Source organism: Ischnura elegans, chromosome 2 (assembly GCF_921293095.1).
Source record: "Ischnura elegans chromosome 2, ioIscEleg1.1, whole genome shotgun sequence".
NCBI lineage: Eukaryota > Metazoa > Arthropoda > Insecta > Odonata > Coenagrionidae > Ischnura > Ischnura elegans.
The window spans coordinates 32,716,939-32,739,518 of NC_060247.1; the positions used below are offsets into that span (position 1 = coordinate 32,716,939).

General features: G+C 41.3%; 1 protein-coding gene across 2 annotated transcripts in view; it reads left to right on the forward strand.

Moving 5' to 3' along the window:
• LOC124153559 (extracellular serine/threonine protein kinase four-jointed) overlaps positions 1 to 22,580 on the forward strand; it is a 322,305-nt gene that overhangs the window by 291,294 nt on the left and 8,431 nt on the right. The window lies entirely within an intron of this gene.

The window sequence follows — 22,580 nt, forward strand, 5'->3', positions numbered from 1 at the left end:
CTCCTCCCCCATTTTCTTTCTTTTCAGTTCCACGCGAAACACGTCCCTCGAATCCTGCTCCACCTCCCCTCCATTTCTGTTGCTCACCTGAACTCTCCAGTTCCGTATTTTTCACACACTCGGCCATGATCTCCCGTTACTACTCTCCATTTTCCTTTCAACCATTTCTTTACAAGAGATTTAATACTGAACCCTCTGAAATTTCACCAAAGCTCGCGCATGACAATAAGCCATCATAAGAATGTTTTCTGAAGCTATTGAAGTTCAGGAGATATTGTTTTGTTACTAGGCAACCTTCAACTACTTGAGATGAAAAAGCGACTCGGCTTACAAAAATATTAAGCAATTATTGATAGTTCGAAAGATGAACCACTTATAATGTTTCAAAACGTGATATAGCCCGTGCATGATATGCCTCTAGTTATTGTGAACCTTAGAGATATTTCACATGCGGACAGTATAGAATCAAAGGTTTAGGTCACCAAATCCTAGACCTAAGTTTTTGTGGACGATATTTACCTATCACTACTCCCAATAAATTCAATGTGGTCGAATCATGTGAGAGAAATATCAGGGAAAAATGTCCGTTTTTATATATTATACGTGATGCACAAAGAGCTTTTGAAGGTTCGATACCGATTTCCATTCATTTTAATCATGCATAGTTCATTCATTCGACATCAATCATTGTTTGTGCATAAGAAGTCGATCAAAAATTCGCTTGGCTTGCAAATATTTTTTGTCGTCGATTTTCAATTCGTACTATTTCATAAGATACCGATTCCATCTTCATTCAAAATCCTGAACATCACTTAATGTCTAGGTGCTGATAAAATCCCGCAATTTCTAACGAATATCAATTTTTAATTTGTAGATTTAAGTTTATAACTTAGTGATCTGTTACTAATGAACGTTAGCCGGCATAAATTGAAAGAATCCCATCTAAATTGAATTCCTTGTCTGCAAACCAACTACCGGAGATAATTGAGTAGCTATAGACCTAATGAGAGGAAATAAGAAGGGAAATACTTCAGCACCAACTTCTTTATTCAATTATTGGAAATTTATAGACGTCAAAAGAACATTCGACGACTCGTCGCTCACCAATGTGCCTCAGCTATTTCCAGTCGAAGAAGGTGGGATTTTTTTAAACAGTGGTTCAAGCATTTCATCAAGTTTGAAATTCTTGCACAAGTTTTGAAAGTTACATTTTGGGGTCGCTAGTGCATTAGAAGATAAATATATATATTCCTCCTGACTTTCACACTTAGAGAATATAAGGCAACTCTTTGGTTTAGACCTCCTCTCCTCGACTCTTTCGTTCCTCTCTCCCTATGCGCCCGGCGTCCCTCACACTACCCCAACCAACTCTCCATGCATTGCACTTTCCTCTCCCCTCCTCCCCAACCCATTCCCTCCACTTTGCGTTCCCGTGCGCTGTCTTCTCCGGCCGTGCTTGTCCGCCATGCGTCGGGGTGAGTGCGACTGCGTGCCTCCTATAAGGACGTGGAGTGCCCGGGGAGTACGAGGGCCTTGTCCAATTAGGACGCTTTTAAAAGCGCATTGCCTTCCGAGAGAGCCGTCGACGTGTTACATGTTGTCCCTTATCCCCATCGCCACGAGAGGAGGGGACCCGGAGAGCGGATGCATTTCTGGAATGAAAGCTTTCCTCCCCCCCCCCACCTTCTTTTCCCCCACCTCTTTTATTTTTATCTCTTTCAACCAAGACGGCGAAGAAGATGTTGAGAGTCATACCATGCCAAAGGAGATGTTGGGACTGGATATTTTTTTAATTCATCATGTCGCCTAATTTTCTATCTGCTTCATCATGTTCTCCAGATTGAAATCGATAACAAGATGAATGCTCGTTGTTCACCCTTCAGTAATTTAGGTTTTCACGTATTTTCAAGTGGTATTTACACTAAAAGTTTCAATTTTATTTTATCCCGACTAGAAAGTAAGGGAACTTGAGAATGGACAAGGGATAAAGTAATTATACATTCCATCCATCAGTACCATGATCGATAATAAAGTTCCATAACGTTTCCAATTCTCAAAGTTTCCTTATCAATATGTCTCTAGTAATTAATTATTCGCGAAAGCCCATTCCTACAATTACCTAAATGTAATTTTCAAATGGTTATTCAACTGAAGATTAAAAATATATGTAGAACAGCTTCAAAGTCAATCAATTTAATTTGGCTAGATATAGATTAGCGTTGAGATATTTGCTCTGAAGTTAAATCAGAATGTATGCATTGTATCACTCATGTCTAGGGGGAATTGTGAAATACCGTGCAGTTAAAAAATAGTGTTTCCTCTTACCATTTTTTAAAGTTCAATGCATTAGTCTTCGATCTTCTATCGACCGCCTTTACACTCTATGGATGGTATAACTTAATTCAGGCTGAGTAATGGAGAGTACTTAAATTCGCAACAGTATTCCACAGCGATCACTTGATCCTTTGAATGATTGGAGTCCACCAGAGGAAAAAAACCATACACCACAAAAATCGCATAAGTCAGCTTTCGTTTCGGTGAGTGCGGGAGTAGATAAGTAAAGTTTACCCTTACATGGGTGAATTATTACCCAAGTGACCTTATGTGCCTCATGGTCTCTGTAACGGTAAATTTTCCATATCACGCTGGGATGCAGAACCCAAACCAAGGGATGTTAATGCGTGGATGATGCATGCTCTGAGCGAGTTTGGGAGACTGAATCTCGTCCATAGTGGTCTGCCGTGCGTATAGCCGAATTTAAACATTCGGCTGTACGCACGTCATCGGATTTCACGAGAAGTTGCACGAAATTTAATGTGAAAACAGTACCAGCAGCCATCGTCAGCCCGACTGCCAGGGACATGAAAACTTTTGACGCTTCAAAAAAATGCATATGATAACAGTTATTCTTGGAATTGGATCCAAGAGAATAGCCGCTGGTAGATCTTCATTGATGCATCACCCAGCATTCTACTAGTTCTGTTAAAATGGTGACGCATTCCACCAATGGAAGCGTGGACTTTGACATTCTCATCACTTATGCAGCGAAGGAAAGTTAGAGTAATGGAATCACCACTGCCAAATGTTCTCTAATAGGAATTGTGACATCAAAATAATCCTATATTAATACAAATACAATTGTATAAATTATTAAAAGGAACAATAACTGGGTAAGTACAGCATAACACGATTATTTCCATATAAATGACATGGGAAAATTGAGAAAACTATTCCATAGTCGATACTATCTATCAAAATAGGACCAATCGCCTTTCACCTAAACATCTACCCTTTATGGGTTTCTACAAAAACGCAGTACTTAATAGGGTTGCATTTTTTCAAGATCCCTACCGTATGAAACAGGATTTTTGAGCGACGGCGCAACTCGGTGTTGATGGAATCCGCCCAATTCTTACTCGGGATTTCAACTGGTGCTTGGTGTGACGTCCCCCCTTTTGGGAAATAGGATAATATAACGCATTAGAATATGACTCAAGGAATATCACAAAAATGCGAACTGCCACCAAATTATTATCTCATATTTCTGTTGTTTTTTTTAAATATAGTCAGTTCCATGCACACAAAAAGTGATGTGATGGCTTTACAAATTTTTTTCAAACCCTCATGTGATACCTATATAAAATTGTTTTCGATTTATTGAATTTAAACACAAAATTTTTCAATAGATGGCCATGGACAGTTGATTAATGATCAAGTACGCAAGGAGGAAAGCCATTAGTGGTTCAATCCGCTTCGACTCATTTTACTGAAGATAGGGGTGGATGAAGGGTCTACAAGGAATGGATCTCCATCTCCATGGCACGAATTTAGGTTCGATTGGAAACACTAAATCCAGTCATAGTCAATATTTAGGCCATTATCCAGAGACAGCTGATAATTTGTTGATCGTTGGAGGATAATTCTGGAGGTACCCTAATTTTTTATACTACCGCGCAAAAATTTAATTTTCCAGGCTACCTATTCCGCAAGTTCTGAACTAGAAAAAAAAACAAGGAAGAAAACACCTCAAAAATCAAACTCAGTTACAATTGCTAGTCAACAATTTGTGTGAATTAGTGAAAAATGAATGCGTGGACAACGAATTTTTGTGTCTTTCCCCATGCAGTCCTTAGATTACTAAAATAAGTAAACTTGGACGATTACACGCGAGGGCACGCATTCACTTCACTCGCTCAGCGACTCAACCCGAAGTTTAGTTTGGATAGGTTGGGATAGAGCTGACCCCAGAATTAGCTACAGACGCGTGAATTCCACACGCACAGGATAGCCAGTACCTTTCTCCGAGCCACCTCGCACTTCGACGATTTTGTTTTGGGGGTTTCCAATGGCTTCGCCCGAGTCCGAAACCTACCCTTGCCAGACTAGCTAAAAATACATGCCATGAGTACACATTAGTATGTGCATAGCGTTCGCGCATGGTTCTCGTCAAACGAGGAGCTGGGAAGGGGTGGTGGCTGGGTGGTATGGAACTCCTTTGTGACTCACCCGCTCGTCGGCTCGGGACTTCTCGGGGCAGACACGGCGGCAAGCAAGCGTCTCAACGGAGAGGGACCCTCGAGGGACGGCGGCTGCCGCCGTCGCACGCAACTCGGATGACGTGGACGATAGTTCCCTTCCCATCGCAAATCGCCGCCTTTACCACTGCAAGCGCATTGGCAGTCCGCCGCGCCGCTCGCGAGCACGTATTGCTCGCGGAGATCGGGCGGCGAAAGGATTCGCTTCGGCACTTCCCTCGCCCACGCACGTGTCCACACCTGACAAGAGCATGTGCAATATGCCATGAAGCACCAAGGAACAGATTCGAATTGTTACCGTTACATCCCCTGAATGCCAGTGAGAAGACGTCACTCGAGTGTTAGGGCATATTTACAATAAAATATATCGAAAAATTAAACGAAAAACTTGACTGAAAGGTACCTCCAATCTCTGGGGATTTTATTAAAAACTAAACGCGAACTAGACGCTGCTTAGCCGTCTTCTGGGAAGTACCAGCAAACTGCCGTAAATTAAAATTGAGATTATTCCTTAGCTGCCGCAATGCCTGGTCCGGAGCTTATTTTTCGTCCCGAGTTGTCCTTCGTTCTTCATCATCATTGGCCAACAATCCTGAGATTGGTTTGACGCAGGTTTCCACTCATTTCTCCAATCAGATAAGCTTCTCATATCCACATATGTATTTCTTCTCTTTCATAGCCTTCTTTAGCTGCTCCATATATTTTGTTCGAGGTCTTCCTTTTCCGTTGTTGCCATATACTTGTCCCTCGACGATTGTCTACATCAGGCCATCATCATGTCTCCAGCAGCTCGATTCTGTAAATGTCATACCTGTGCTTCGCGTGGTTCGAACCACAGTGGAGTTCTCACGCCTCTCACCGTGAAAGACGTTCAAGCGATCCTGTAAGCCTGTGTCGTGAGATGTTTGACGGATTGCTAACGATCACTTCAGTTTCTTATGTTGGTAGCTGTGCGGACGCGAGGAACGAATCAGAATCTCCGATACAAACTTACTTCAGCGGCCAACTGCAACTTCAGTTACCATAGAGAAACATATACAATGCCGTGGAATATTCACTCCCAAAGTAAATAATACTTCTTTACTCAATTTTGAGTGAGGTCTTTTCTTTTAAAAGTACCTATTAATGATAAGTTATGGTTGTTTAATTAGTTTATAGCTATAAACTGTACATTACCTCTTTTATATGTTGTCAAGTGCTGCGTATCAAAGTCAGTTATCACGTAGCGGGCTCGTAATTGCACAATTAGCTCTAATTTCCTCATAATATGGAGATAATGCTTACGCGGAATGAGAACAAGTGTTATTTTATTATTTAATAATGGTTCATTCTCGTATGCGTTTGAGCTGTTCTCATCATTTCAGTACATAATTTTAAATGCGCTGTGGTGCGTATACATATATGTCTGATTATGCAAGCACATGCCACTATTCACGATTTATACTGATGAAAATGTTTCTGGCGCGAATACGAGTAGATTATCAACAGTTTCTGCTAGAGGACGAGATGTTTACATGTCTTAGTATTTCTATAATGTCAACAGAAAAACGAATCATGTTGGTCGTGTTACTGAACGGCAGCAATAATGCATGGAAGAGATGGAATAGATGATCAATGTTTGTCTTAACGTACTAAAGTGTGCCCCGGCAAGCCATCTAAACGTCTACGAATTAATCGTGGTGTGAACTCAGTGATCCATCGCCAATCTCACGTTTCGAAGGGATTGTTGATATCGCGTATCTGCCGCCGAAGTATGTGCATCTATTGCCTCAATCGACATTGGTGCTCATGCAACAGTAGCGGAGGTATGTAAAGAGCCTCCATTCTCGTTAATAAAAACAAATCGAAGGCTTGAACTTACGAAACAAATATTAAATAAATCTGTTAACATTCAGTACCGCACAATACTTTTACCATTGGTTCTACTCCAAATTATTATGAACATTAAGTTGTGAGTATTTTACTTGTACATTCTAGAAGATGCACAAATATAAGATAATTGTCAAACCCTCAGCGCAAGGTTTAACTTCCCACCAACTTCAATCGCAATGAAGGCCAATCAATTTAAATAGGACGCGAATGTAAATTTAACTTTACGCATTTCTTTTATTTGTTTTTAATACATATTACTTATGGGAAGTGACAATATGAAATAGCCACCATCGTAATTAATGAATAATGTGCTATTAATTATCAATCACAGCGTAAATTCATAATGAAAAATTAGAGCGCATTGCCGCGACGAAGCTACCACGGGCCCTCTTGGGCGTGAATACTTTCACGGACGCGGCTGTGAGAGTGACGTCACTAAAAAGTTTCAGAATCGCTCCAGCGTCAAAGCCGTGAATACATTGACGAAATCCGCTTGTGACGGCCATATCACATTTACAGAATCGAGCTGCAGATATAGCCTATGAGGTTGTTCGCCTTCTTGTCAAGATTTTTTTCATGAGTCTTATCTTCTCTCCAAATATTCTTAGGACTCCTCATTACTAACTCGGTCGATCCAAGCCTCGTCAATTCAGAAGCACCACATTTCTAAGGCACCCTTAATTTCTCCGCAGCTTTCATTCATTGTCGAGGCCTGTCTTCCGTAGAGAATTATACTCCTAATGCATGTTCTGATAAATTGTTTCTTTACTTCTGCTTTCGCTGCTCACGGTTTAAGTTAGCAAATCGCAAAATAAAAGCTCCCAAAAAAATGAATACGACCTATCGTGATCATGAATAAAATTCTAATTTAAATAACACCAAACCCTATACTAATTTTCCCATCAATTTACCAAGATACTAACGCCTCCTAAATATGAACAGCGCCATTGGAATTAGCTCTGAAATCCCACGCTAAGTAGATACTTCCTCCGTTTATTTTTTGCTATTTAAATAAAACCGGCCTTAAGTTGGAAAGTATTGGAATCAATCACTCGTTTTTCCTTTCGCCATCTGAACGATTATCGTGAATCTGGGGTGATTGGGCCCATAATGGAAAATTGCGCCGAACGCGAAAGATATATTTTATCGCCGGTAAGTAATTAATTAATTCATAGTACATCAAACCGAAGACTGATAAACTGCATCCCTTCATTTCTCCATTTTCCCTGGCCTATTTTTTCAGTTGCCTATTATTATTATTATTTCCTGCTTTTGCTCCCAGACATTTCTTTTAATTTTTTCCTACTTGTGAGATAGAACTGAAATATTAGATGTCCAATTTTTTTATTTAATGATAGACTAAGCCCCTGCCTCTTGAATTCAATATAAACTGATTTCCATGCAGAGATTAAGTTACTCCGATGGGTCCAAGTAATCTATGTTTACAGCGAAGTAAAAAAACTAGAACTATGAATGCAATAAATAGGAACATACTTATTTCAGACATATTTTTTCCCGATAAATGCTAAATTAACACAGAGTTAACTCTTAAGACGCGAAGCTAGCGTACTTTCAGGTTCTCTTAAAAGTAAACATAAACTATCAATACTTCAATCCCAGCACAATTAAGGAGAAACATGCAAACCATGAGCCAAACACGAAACTTATAGGTAATTAATGCCAGTAAATAAATGAATAACTATTTTCATTACAATATAATTACAAAATTGGCTCGGATTTGATGAAGGAGCAAAGGCGTTGAAAACCGTCGAAATGAAATATTTTATTTATATTTAGTAAGGAAGGGTAATCTACTTTAATTCGTGGAGTTTTTCTTCGCGAAAATGTGCAAATACTTGTCACATAGGAAATTTTACGTGGCTAAGAATGGGATGAAAACTCATTTGACAATGGACATGAAAGTGTGAAATACGAAGAAGTTGTATTCACCATTTCATATCATAAGCTTGATGTCCCACTGCCACCGCAAAATAATGCGATCGACAAAAATAATTAACGCGGTAACATGAGGGTTCTGGAGTAAAGAAAGCCATTTCCTCCGCAAGAAATAGAGAGGCTACCAAAACAGATACGATCAAATGGAAGTGACAGATATTTCCGTGGCCCTATGCCATATACCGTGGCCTCCAGTTTTTAATGCGCACCTGCCTAAATTCACTCTTGGATGACACTGGAGTCTTCTTAATCAGCTCAGTGAATCTGTATATATTAGACTTTTCGAGCAAAGCGAAGATATTTTACTAACTTCAGTTCATTACTAACCATCTCATGATCTCACTGAGCCGCGATAAGCTCCCTCCACAAAGGCGATGGATCCTCACGATCACCTATGGTTGAGTGGCTACTTTATTTTCGACAACAACCTCATCAGTTAAGAAACCCTTGACGAATAATTTACCTCGGCGAGAGCATAGTGAGTTAATCTATATCTACATGATACCAACGAGCCACCTCAAGGGTATTTGGCAAGAGAAGCGTATTTTGCCATCATTCTGTACGCTACCGAGTTGAGATTCGAATATATTCGTCTAAAATAGTAGTTATTCCCGAATATTTTATTATAAAGTTTAACAAGCGAAATAATTAATAGACTGCAGAGGCACTTTAATTCACTTAGCTTGAAGCATACCTTAGTGAATCGGAATATCGAGAAAAATGCGGTTAAAATACAGATATAGTGTGACCTAAATACTTTTTTTGTGAATGAAATCATCATCAAAAAATTGACGATACGTACGAATAATGCAATAATAACGACAGAATTATAATACAGTAACAAATAATTATGAATCTGTGAAGTCTATCATGGAAAGTAAACATCGCATTTAAGCGCTATTTCTTTTGAACCTCTCCTCAAAATCAAATATTAGAAGTCCTCGTAGGTATTTCCGATGAATACTCAATGTTTTTAAACGGGTTAAAATTTAAACAGGTTCAAATTGTGCCGCATCACCAGCATACAAAATCCCCAAGGGTTGACTGGAATGTCCAAATAATACTCCATGGTATGCACACGAAGATTACAAAAATGTAAAAACATGTACTCATTTCGATTTCTGTCAGGTGCTTTAGGCATAACTCTACGGCATATTAAGCCACTTTCTGCGTAAAATCTTCCCAAAATATAAACCATAGGTACGTCAGTCTAAAACCACCAACGAAGACATGATATTTTCTCCGCTAACTATTCAACAATGAAATACACGTTCAGTTTGCCAAGAATACGCTAAATACATTTATAAAATGATATTTTAGTCTTTGCCTTTCCCCTGCGCTTTCATTTATAGCTGAGGATGAGTAAATTCTTGTTCAAGGGGCGGATGAATATATTAGCACTTTTAAATACGTTTGTCTTCTACCAATAGCACGCCGAATAGGAGATGGGTGATTCTCACGAATAGTTTTTCTCATCGTTAGACAATTTTTTGCAAATGGAATATTAAACAAAATTTCCCATGTAAACTAATAGACTAAAGAAGCTGAAAGTGAAGAGCAATCCATTGTCGAAATGAGGCATGGTTTTACGTGGGTGGTCTCAACAGGAAACATACTTTAGGGAATCTATTGGATGCAGCAAATGGCTTAACTTATGATTTGTGATGACAGGTGGTGTTCACCGCGCCACCTAGAGCCCAGAGCGACGTTTGACTCATAGTCGGACTCATTTGTTGAGGTGGAGAGAGTAAATGGCAGCAGACCTTCCGAGGGGTCAATGACGCACAAAGCTTTGGTGCAACGAACTCTTTCAAGAACCAGAAGTTGTATTCCCTTGGACAAAGCATTTGAGCAACGCCCTTTGGACGAAACTGGAAGACACGCAGCTTAAAAGATACACACCCTCGCTTGTTTCGACGGACGCGCGAAACTCCCGTCTGCGCCATCCTTGAACGACTGCCAAGCGGAAAGTGTCCTTCGAGAAAACAGCACCCGAAATCTCTCGGCAAATGCGGGAAATCCATCAATGTTTTGCTCTCATTTTCTAAAACTTGTTCCACTTAAACAGCGAGATGACAGATGCATTAAATGAAGTAGCGGTGCTTTCGAATTTTCTCGTTTACTTTTATTAGAAAACCTCAGCCAAGTAAAAGCCAACTACCGATAGAGATGGAACCCAATTTATTTTGAGGACGCATCGTACCCTTTCAATAGGTCACAAGTTACCAGCTACTAACGTAAACTGTCATCTTGAAATTTGCAGGGTTGCTGGTGTAGACCCAATTTACCTGTATTTCAAATTTGAAATATTTCTTCACTATTTTTCAAATTTAAAGTTTTTATAATAACTTACAATAAATTATTGAAGAGCGTTTTCTAAGTATATTTTTAACTCTTTATGATGATTAATTTAGTTTTAGACAAATAATACATCGCAAAAAAAATACACCATACGACCTTTTCAGCAGGCGTGTTGCACCCTATAATGCGAGGTATTCTTTCGCGATAGACCTAAAGTTACGAACCTTACACACTCGGAGCACATTTCCTCCTTTCAAAGTACCTGCAGAACTCTTACAAATTGACAAAAGCTAAACGGCAAAATATTTCCAATTTAATTACTTTTGCATCACAAGGAATCATTTCAAGAAGATAAATGGCTTCCTGATTGAAGTGAAACAATTTGGAAAAAAATATCAACAAATTGAATCAATTCCCTCAAGCACAAAAACAGTGGGACGAAATAAAGCGAACTAAGTGAAAGGCATATTTATCATAATTTTAGAAGCATAAATGCAGCTCTCACAAAAATGAACTCGGGCGGAAAAAAAATCTCGACAATTGTTTCGCTTCCGGTAGCGAAAGAACTGTCCATACTTAGAGGGAGTAATAGGGAGCCGCGACGAAATAAATTCCGCCGGTTTCCTCTCCGGCCTGACGGGTTGGTAATGAGATCGATTGAAATTTCACCCTGTCAGCCCACGGAGTGAATGCAATCCTTGCGCAAGAGGCGGACGGCACCTGAATGGCACACTGCACTCGTTTCACGAAAATGTGGACGGGAGGAAGGGAGGAGAGAGCCTAGTTGAGCCGGGCCGATCACTCACTCAAGCGCAGAGCGGCCAGACAATGCAATGACCTCCCACCGCCGCTGCCCTGTCCAAATTTGCCTCCCTCGCTTCAAACCGCTCCCCCAGACTCTTGCATGCGCGGGGCCACATTCCCCATACCCCCCTCTCTCCGTCCGTACCCCCCCCCCCCCTAACGTTCGCTGCGCTTCTGCGACGGGGCACACCTGCTCTCCGCCCCCACCCTCCTCCCTCCCCCTCCTCCTCCTTGGTGGTAGGGGGAGGACGTCCTTTGGCAGCAGTGCCAGCCTCATTCATCAGCACATCCGGAGTGACACTCACCCTTGCCCTCCTCCCACTTCCCACCTTTATACCACCACCTCCTCCTCCTCGAACCACGCTACCTTCGCCCCTGTGTGTGTCCCTTGTGCCCTCCTCATTCCCTCCCATCGGAACGCATTTCTCGTCTTTTACAGGTGCCGCGAGAGCTTAAGAGCGCTACCTCCTCTCCCCCCTTGCCTCCGCGTCGTAACCTTTTCTACTAGGGGACATCCCGAGGAGGGGGGTGGGGGACTCGTCGCCTATTCCTTCCTATTCACGGTAACTGTCTTCACAAAAGCGACCCCAAGTCTTTAATCCTAAAACCATCCAGTTGAATTCATGTGTGCGATGGCAAAAAAGATGCGGGGAGGACTCGAACGTCAGGGAAGGCACGTATTCCAAGAGCTTAATACGTTTTGAGTCGACGGATGGAAATGCACGTTGAATCGACTTTTAAAAGTTGGACCCGAGCCCTATTTCAGAAGCGCAGCTTAATTTACGCAAAAGATCAACTGTGTATAGTACCTGGAGTGAGTGAGACGAGTGTTCTGAGATAAATTCAGTTGAATTGGTTAAATCATCCCTCGAATGTGTCGCGCTCCTATAAAAAAATCGGTAATTTATCCCTGCCTATTTAATTACCTAGGCCGAATCCCCTAGAAATTTTGGCTGAGAAAGAACGGATAGATGAAAACTTTTTTTAAAAATCGAATACTTTTTTACACTAGGAAACTAATTTAGTTCATATCTTCATTTCACTAAATCATTCTGTTTTTTACTACCTTTAACGTTAAAGTAAGGTAGTGCTCACTTATGATCAAAATCAAACATGCGCAATGCGATTGCAAGACATAATATTTACATTCTAACGCACGCACTAAACCTCATTTTCTTTCTTTTTATGCAGGCTCCACAAATACATCCACGTCCCAGATATCTATTCCTATGGCAAAATTATAATCGAGCTCCATGCTTAATACTCGCAATTAACTCAGTGAAAATTTTTAAGCTCTTTAAGAGTGATTTTACGAGTCTCAATTTTACTCTGAATTTTTACAGGAATTAAATTCAATAACAAGGTAATTGAACTTTCACGTTCATGATACAGACTATATACATAAATTATCAGATCAATATATTCGAACTCTTAGCACACTCAAAACTGATAAACAGCGCTTCAACCTCGTGTGAGTAAAATTATTTCCACAAGGGTGTAAGAACGTTCAAGAAATCATAATCTACTGGAATATTTCCGATTTTAATCGTACAGGAAAAAAAAGGTTTTTTAATGGTTTTTTACATTTTAAAGTGTGACTCATCTCAGGATAATATACCTAGTACTCGCCTATAGCGTGACGCTGCCTGGGGGGTTTAAACGATTTATGCGAAGAATAGGGGCTGCTGTAAATATGGGAAGATCAAGATAGAATGGATTTTACCAAAATCACCCAAAAACTATTTATCTCGCTAAAAGCTCCACAGGCCCCGACGTGACTTTACCAACTTTACCCAACAACTCAGTTTCCCTACATTGAACATTGGGACAATCCTAAAAGAACCCAAAAGAAAAACCCTCACCACCGTCTTATATTTTTTTGCACCAAATCGTCCAAAAGTCGGCTTTCCTGCGATCTCACGGAACCCATAAATCACGACAGACGGTCAGCGATACCACACACACACGCAAAACATTTCCACGCACACGGACGCGGCTGCAGAAAGAGTATTTCGCTGTCACTTTGGAAGCGAGGTGGGGATAAGGAGGGCCAGGTTTTTACAGGACAGAAAAGGGGACCCCAGAAGAGGAGGAGGGGAGAAAGGTGGAAAAAGTGTGCCAGGGAGTGAGGGAGTGGCGAAGATTGCGACTGGGACGGAGGTGGGAATGAAAGACGAGGGCAGCAGCGGAGAAAAGGAGCCAAGTCTCGCCGTCAAGCGGGCAGCAGAGCTGAGAAGGAAGTCGCCGTCCGAAAAACTGCGACGGCCTTTCGTGGCGAACGCACCCCTCACCTCCCTTCCGGCTCCCTTGCATGAGCATTTTAAAAAGACCCTTTCTTCCATTTACGCTTCACGTACGCTTCCTCCGGATCCTTAATGTTCCCGGGAAAGATAAGGACTTGAGAAGGGAGTGTGGGAAGGAGAGAGAGAGAAGAAAAAAAAACCTTTACCTCAAACTCTCATTTGAGGTGTCCCACTCCCAAAAAAATCATTTGAGGGTGTGACCGGAAAGAGAGAGTATGTGCGGATGAGAGAGAGAGAGAGCAGTTTGGAGTTTTTGGAGTATATGTATAGTTTAAGTCTGAGCTTTCCCAAGCTGCGCCTTATTTTTCCCCTTTTGAAATTCACTCGAGTTGCTAAATGCGATTATGAGACCTTCTCGCCTCAAAGCTATCCCCTCAGTTGAATGGGCACTCATAGAGACCGGGTGAGGTGATTTGAACGACTGCATGTGCCCCAGACACGATAGAATGCCCTGCAACAATGAACCAAAGAAACTTCGGATTCTTGGGTCGTTTCCCCTTAAGGCATTTATTTATGACAAAAGCGTTTATTTCACAAGTTTAAATTTCAATATAAATATTTTGTCCACTTATACTAGAATTACATTTTTCACTACATTCGCCTAACCAATTATACAACACAGGAAATGAATACATTATTCCCATCGATGGACCAAACAAAAATTGGAAAATGAATCTTTTTATTTCACAGTAACTCGTTTAAAATGATTTAAATATAACAATTTGACTATCAGTCATTTCATTACCTTTGGAAAATACAACTATACCAATACAGAGCATTTTTTGAACGAAAGTTTAGTTATTCATCATAACAACTTATTCATCATGCATGCAGCAATCATGTTTATAATACTTCAATTTTATTAATAACCAACCAAACATATGGATTTTATTACTACCTAGCAATATGATATTCCTTTTTAAAATGTCTGCTAATGTTCAAGATAGAGGACTTCGGATATGAGTGGCATAAAACAATGGTTTGAAAGCGTTAAATCCACTATGCCTATGATTTAATAATAAAATTGATGGCGACAATAATACGCCTTTATTGGGACAGGATTGAGACTGTGAAGATACTTCTATCGATTTCTTGAGGCAAATCTTAGTAATAAATGCGAAATAATGAAGTAATTGGAATGTCACAATCTGATTGTTTTATGTTATTTATATTTTTAATCACTTTATACTATGCCAAAAAATGTTAAAATAGATAATATTCAAGTATGTACCGGAAAAAGTTGAATATTATTTTTCTAAATGTCTTTATCAATAAATTCTTGTAAAAATAATATTTAATAGTTACGAAATCTGATTTCAAGGTAAAAAATGAGTCGTAATCCTAACAAGAAAAACATTGCGCATGCACAATTTTGAATAGATATTCAACACCTCTAATCAGGAAGTGGCTTTCAGCAGCGCAATTGAACGATCATAATATATTGTAAAAGCTAGTAAGCCGCTGACTGCTACTTCACTGATATTTTCCTCGTTTTATTATCTCCGCTTTCTTGGCAGTTGTAAAATTCTAACAAAACTTCTTAAGCATAAATGGATAACTGTAAAGTATTCTTGACTGAAATACAACTTTACGGTTCAGGGCAATAAACGACAAACAAGGGACATCTAAAAGAATGACAGGCCATATAGGGGTAAGGGCCCCGAAAAAACTGAGACCCTTTTTTGGTTCTTTCAATTGAAAACTCTGGGGTCGGCTACCCTCGACTGGCTAGCTGGGATCGTCATCAGCCTTCATAATCGTTTGGGTGCTTAGGCCCCCAAAACGAGGCAGTTTGGGGAATGGTAGGAATAAAAGCCCTCCTCCGGGAAAAAGACCGTCTTTAGAGAGATGGGAAGTAATTGCTTCCGAAGTGCTCCTTGCTACCTTAAACGATTTAAAGCTCGGGTGACGCTATGAATGCGACACCGCAACAATAAATACGTTAGCAAAAAGCTCCTTGGAGGATATATATAAGAGCCCTTTCATGAGAATGTAGCCAAAAAATAGTAACCGTGGTTCGTCCCAAAGAAATCTATCACCTTTCCCAGGGGAAATACACGGTATGCACACATCCTGCCCGTATCAATATTGGCACTGTTGCGCGCTCAAACGCTTCGCAATATTTTCCCGGAACAGATAATTTCCCTTTCTCCGAAAAGTGTTTCTCTCAGGGCGCATCCCCACCGCTCTCTCATGCGCCGCGCAGGCCTGACCATATATCTCGGAGATTCTCTCAGCTAACTGGCGTCTCCCCGCAGGGGTGGTGGAAGACGTGACCGGCATCGAACATAAAAGGTCACCGGTTTAGATATCCACCCGCATCGTGAAGTTACCTCCATTTCCGTCAGATACCGTTCGAAACTGCGACTTTGAGACCAAGATTGTAAGTCCATATACCCGGTACATACCCGCGGAAGAATCCTCTTTCGAGGATTTTTTTCTTCCTCTCGTGAAGGATTTTGATCGCCGAGGACGGAATTTTTTTCTCTTTCTCTCTCTGGATCGTCCTCCGCACCGGAGGACAAGAACTTTAAGGAGCAGAAAGGTCGGTGGTGGGAACCGTGGACGGAAAAGAGAGAGACGGGGCAAAAATTCTCCATCCTCGGGAGCCGGGTGGGAGGAAGAGGTGGAAATATATCCCTCCACACCCCGCCAACCTTTTGTGGTCGGCGGAAACGGGTGAGGCAGAGGCTGTGAGGAAGGAGGAGAGAGAGACGGAGGAAGAGGAGAGTTGGCGGCGCATGTTGAGACGTGCTTAGGCAGTGTGAGTACGCATACGTGTGTATGCGTGCATGAGGTGGGTGCGAGTGCCAGCGCGGAAAAACTTTTCGGAATCCATTCATTGAATTTCCTCCACCAGTCTCTCCCTTTTTCACCACCTCCCCAACGCTACCCATCGCCCTCTTTCACTCACTCGCCAACTCATCTTGAAGCTGAGGCGTCGGCCTTTGTGAAGAGGTGACAAAGGGCTCCTCACGCTTCAAAAGGAAGGGGAGCGGCGGCGAGAGCGTATGGTGGGAACAAGGAGAGTGGAATGGAAAGAGATGAGCAGAAGGAGAGCAGAGAGGTGCGTTTGCAACTAGGCACGAGGGAGATCTAAGGGCGGAGATAACGGAAGGAGTTGAAGAGATTTGGGAGATAGAGGGAGAGAAAGGGTGTTTTCCGAGAGGAAAATGTCTGTTTTTTCAGGGTGACTCGCGCTAAAAATATGTACCGGTGCCGAAAGAGAAATCGCGGAGACGCATGTTGAAAAGGATTAAAGGGACGACGGCCGGATGTCAAAGATGTGACAAGGATGCTCGCATGCTACATTCTTGCAAAAGACGTCCTCATTTAACTGCTTCAGTTGCCTGAGGCATATTTTCGGCAATCTTGACAAAGATAAAGAATTGGAAACCCTTTTGTCGCGGCTTATAAATCGTAAATTCAGACGCGAAAGCAACTCATTAACCTTTATGGGCAAAGTATTTTTATTTCCTTTTTCATTTTCTTTTTAATGTTTTGTTAATTTGAACATAAAAAAGTTAGAAATTATTATGTATTTCTCTGTGAAGGAAACAAAATAATAGTTACATAAATAATACAAGATAATAAAGGGAAAGCAAATGAAAAAAAAACTGAAAACCTCAGCGAAAGGCCACTCATACCATCGGAATTCCTCGTAGGCGGCTCGGCCAGAGGAGCAGGTGAGGGGCACAAAAATACGTTAACATAATGAATAAGGAAAAAATTCCTTAGTAATATCAACCTTTCAGAAATTATAATTCACCCCAAAAACCCAAAAGAAGCTGTAAAGCGCAATAAAAGCATTCAAAATGTAAGACTAAGAGGATGACATATATATTATAAAAATAGGAATATGAAGAATATATTCTATTTGGCATGTCCACAAGTGTATATTAAACCATCAGAAAGTTAATACTGGACAAATAAATATCATTATGTAATCCGAATATTTAATCCTCGATGAGGGGCTGAAAATAATCGAAACTTACTTTCGGTTGATATACTAAGATAAAAACGAATTAAAATGCGGAGTCGTAAATTTCCTTACGTAATAATACACCTGTATGTGACTACTCGTTGGCCAGTAGGAAAATAATTGCGTGCGGGACGGATTATGGGACGTGACCACATTACTAACTGAAAATTTTCTGCGGTAGGAATATATAATCAACCAATCATCCGATTTCAGGACCGAGGGGAAAACAAGCGCCTCGGCTTCCTGCATTGTCCGCAACCCGAAGCGTTGAACATAAGTCACCACCGAGAGATGCCTCCGAATACCGTTGACTCGCCGGATTAACGGTTGTAAACGTCGACCGTGCGGAAACGTTTCCGAGGGCGTTTACAACGGTGTAATCCTCTTTTCCAGTTTAAACACGTTTCACTCGCAGTGCGCTATGGGTATTTCTCCGTTCCACCGCGCGCCCGGCCAGAAACAACCGATTAGGGCCTGGGTGGTGGATGGGAAAAAGGTGCAGATGGAGGATGGGACGGAGCTGGGGATGAAAAGGGAGGATTTTTGAGGAACGGGTGGTAAAAAGGGAAGGAGAGGGTTGAGAAGTGATCCCATGGGAGTGGTGAGCTTTCGGTGCTCTCCTCTCTCCCTTGGGCACCACTGGTGTGGGTGGTGTGGCCGAGGGAAAACGCCGTGAAGGGATGGATGAATTCCTTTCCCTTCCGAGTCGGGGTCTATACAGGCATTGGGGCCTGAGAGAGAGAGAGAGCTATGTCCTGTTGGGGCCTTTAAAGGGAAGGGGAGGTTGGCAGAGAGGGGAATGCGACAAGGGTGGGGCGGTTAGAGGGCCGGCTCTAAGGGACGGGCCCCCGGGGGCAGCGTGTGGGTCTCGCTGCCTCTAAAACTCCTCCCCCCCTCCACGCTCCCTCGTTGGCTCCTCTGGAATGTCCGAATGGAATGGACGCAAGGGAAGGAGGGGAATGTAGTGGGAAGAGAGAGATGAGGTTGCTGCAGCTGGGTCCTTCGCCAGTGGTAGCCCACCGATCTCCTTGCCATCGCTTCCTTCCGTCGCGTCGTGTCCGGCCTCTCCTCCCTTCGTTTGGGTGTTAGGAATTCCTCCAACGCCTCCGAGGCCTAATCCCTTTTCGATGGAATGGCTCAGAAATAATCTCTTCCGCGAAAAAAGTTCTCGGTCGCCGAACCTGCATGCTGACTGAAATATGGGTCAGGGGAGGAATGGCTTTGGCTAGGCAAGGAAAAAAGCGATGACAGCGCAGGTTAGGAAAATTATTTTGTTTCAATCCTCAGGCTCCGCAGTTTTTGCCAGTCATTTCTTGCGTAGCATGCAGAGGTAGATCTGATCCACTATTGAATTAGGAAAAGGTTAGGCCGATGAATGTTTATAAAATAAAAATAACACAACATTAAGAACAATAATTCCTGATGTTACTGAAAAACATTCGTGTCCTCCATAAGAAAGGTATTTTAGTGAATCAAAATGACAGGAATGTGGTGATATTGTATTTAAATACATAAATTATTTTAAACGTCCTGAATTTTATACGCCTATGTTTAAAATCCAAATCACGAAGGCAAATACAGTTATACCTCTACAAATTATTCTATCTCTCGGCCAGTCGCAAGCGATTTTAAACGGCGTTCAAAATATAAAGTACATAATGGGAGAAGTTTTTTAATAGTTTGGCCCGGAGGTAAGTCGCTAAAGCATCAATAGGATTGGTATTGGGCTAAGAAATTCAGTTTTCTTTATTCTCCTATATTTTTGAAGCGCAAAATAAAGCTGAACTGATATTATTACCTTTACTATTGCTATTTCACTGATTATGTATAATTATTTTTGTTATTACTCTAATAATTACTAAAGTATTCTACCGAATAAGATTGGTTCGCACGGAGTCTTTATGAAGTTTTCTAGCAGTTTCCCTTACCTTCATGGCATTCCCTTTTCAATACTTATTTCCTAATATAAAAAATAATGCATCTATTTAGGAAGCGTAATTGGGCAATAAAACTGGCATAATTCATTAAAAAGAATAAGGCTTCGCAAGACGGGCATCAATTAGGCAATGGTTTCTGAGGATGTCAGGGGTTAGCCAAAAGTGTACACATTCCCACGAATTTCTTATGCATAACGTCTCACTCAAGATGATCATATCATCGACGGCAAGGATTAGCAAACTGCAATTCATTGATTAAAACGTCTCACTAACGCGATCACTCGACTCAAAGGACTCGAAAAATGAAAAGCCAGAGCTGTGAGATGATCGAGAATAAAAACAGGAATGCTGAAACACGTAAGCGTCATTTACATTGAGGTCGGCAAACGACTAAAGCGGAGATGGAAGGCAGCAACAGGAGGGCTGGGCCAAATAATTTCCATCACAGATGGATGAAATAGGAGTGAGCGATATATGCTCTCTTTTGCTTTTGAGAAGTGGAGGGATATGAGGAAAAAAGCAGTAAAAAAGTGAAGAATGAGAGAAGGCAGCGGAAAGAGAAGGAGTCTTGGCTGCAGAGGTGTGGTGCGGTTGGGTTTGGAAAGGTTAGTGAGGGTTGTTGAGGGAAAAGGGGGTGGGGAGGAGGTAAAGTCCTTCGACCACCACCTTTGACACAACTTGTGCCCTCCTCGCATGCCCCCGACCGCTAGGGAGCCCCACTATCCTCCTCCTCTCGACAACCCCATCCCTGCCAAACTCCCTTATCCACGAGCAACTTCTTCCAAGAGTCCCTGTTCTCTGCGCCATCCTCACAGCGGGCTACCACCCCCGCCTCCTTGTGCTCGCCCTTAGCCCTCAACGAAAGGACCTTTCCCCCCACTCCCCAACATCCCATAACTCCCCCACCTTCCCCTCCCCCGCCCCTCTCCGAGCCGACCCGAACCTCACGGCGAAGAGAGAGAGAGAGCCACAGGCAGCGCGCAAGGGAATAACATTCGCCCGACCGTGATGTTATTTTTGGGATTTGAATGGAAGAAAAGACGCGAAGGGCTTTGTGAGGGTGGTGGGCGCTCAGCTGCCGCAGACGCCCATCCGTGTCCCGGGGAAGGTAAAGCCTTCTCTCCTCCGTCTGAAGACGGCGGTCGCCCACATGAGCCGGACCCGTGAGCAATCGCTAAAGCATTCGCCGGAGATGGACAGTCAGCGAAAGCATTTGTTAGCATCAAAATTTGGTTTCCGTCGAGTCGGAAAGTGACAATGCGGAAGGTGTGGCGGATTCCGTGAAGTTAGAAGGAATTCTTCTTGAATTCTGAAAAATCAGGATTCCGAGTAAAACAATATCGATGGTCAAACGCAATCTAACTAAAATAATGCAAGTATACAATAAAAAGTTGAAACTATTAACTACACAAAACAGCACCATGAAGAATACGCTTGATATTACTAACATTAAGTCTTTCTAGCAATATAAATAAATGAACATTTCATCAAAAATTGCAAAGTATTAAACAATAGACTAGTAGCTAATAAAATATACATCTCAGAAATTAATCATTTCTCCTGTTCGGTCTATAATTTGGTGGGCTAACAGGGAAAAGATCTGAATATATAAACTGACTATTAGAACATTTTCTTTTGCGAAGTAAAGTCTGTTCAATGAGTATGAGTTAACCCCTTCCACTTCGATTAATTTTCTGAATATCGTGTTCCTATTCTCCATTTAATTTTCTGTGGTTATTTTACAAATGGTAGGTAATGAAATGATATTTTGTAATTTGTAATCAACGTAGAACCGCGAAATAAAATGTGATTATTAAACATGGAGAGCATAGCTTTCGCCACTCAAAAAAAATCATTTTAATCCTTCCCATGCATCATGTTTCATGGAAAATGAATTATTTGTGTATACTGTGAATGTTTTAATATTGTTAAGATTTCAAAATAATTGTATTGTTCCTGAAAATAGTGCTAAAATTATGGAAATCCGATGACGAGATACACTCGTCATTGCGCGGTTTGGCATCGCATGTTCATGACGAGCTAGACACATCATTACAGCGCAAGAGGTTTATATATAGAATCATGCTTTTGTAACGTCATTCTTATCTCTGGAAAGTTCTAGGTAGAAAAAATAATCCTAAAATTTGAGTTACACGGGATCGTAGTTTGTTGACCGAACGTTGACGCTGGTAAATACATACGATGGTGAGCCTTAAGTCTCTTCGAATCATTCATAATATACTTTCACGAGCACGCAACCGTTAATCTCTTGTTTTCTTCCTATGCAGAAAATGCGAGATGACAGAACTTTTGTGTTCTCGTGAGGAAATGGTTTTTCTAACGATGGCATACATGTTGGGGAGGTGCGGCGGACCAGAATGATTTCTTTATTTGCTAGGGTAAATTACCCACCCAGGTTGCCGTAAACTTGTGCCTTCCACCTAAGTTTTTTCCTTGGATTTTGATGGAGATTTACAACGGCTCATGTGCAAAACTATGAAACAGAACATGGGTATATAAGGGTAGTGTTTTATAAAATCACATCAGAAGTAGGTTTATCTTTAGTTAAACTTTTCCGTACTTCCCTAAATATACATAAACATAAATTAAATGTATTTTATCTGCATATATCAGTACTTTTCTTGGTATAAATATGTAAATGAATCTTTAGATGTACACATTTTAGTAATATGCCATTTACATTGATAGTATTTATTTATAATTATAACTCGTATAGACCAAGAAGAAGTATTACGTAAAGAAGTTCAATTTTAATCGGTATAATTTTATTTACAAGTAGCCAGGTATAAACTGGAAATAATAATTTTCTAAAAAAAATAATATTATGAGTTAAATTCATGCAGCGATAGAAACGGAACTATAAATCACT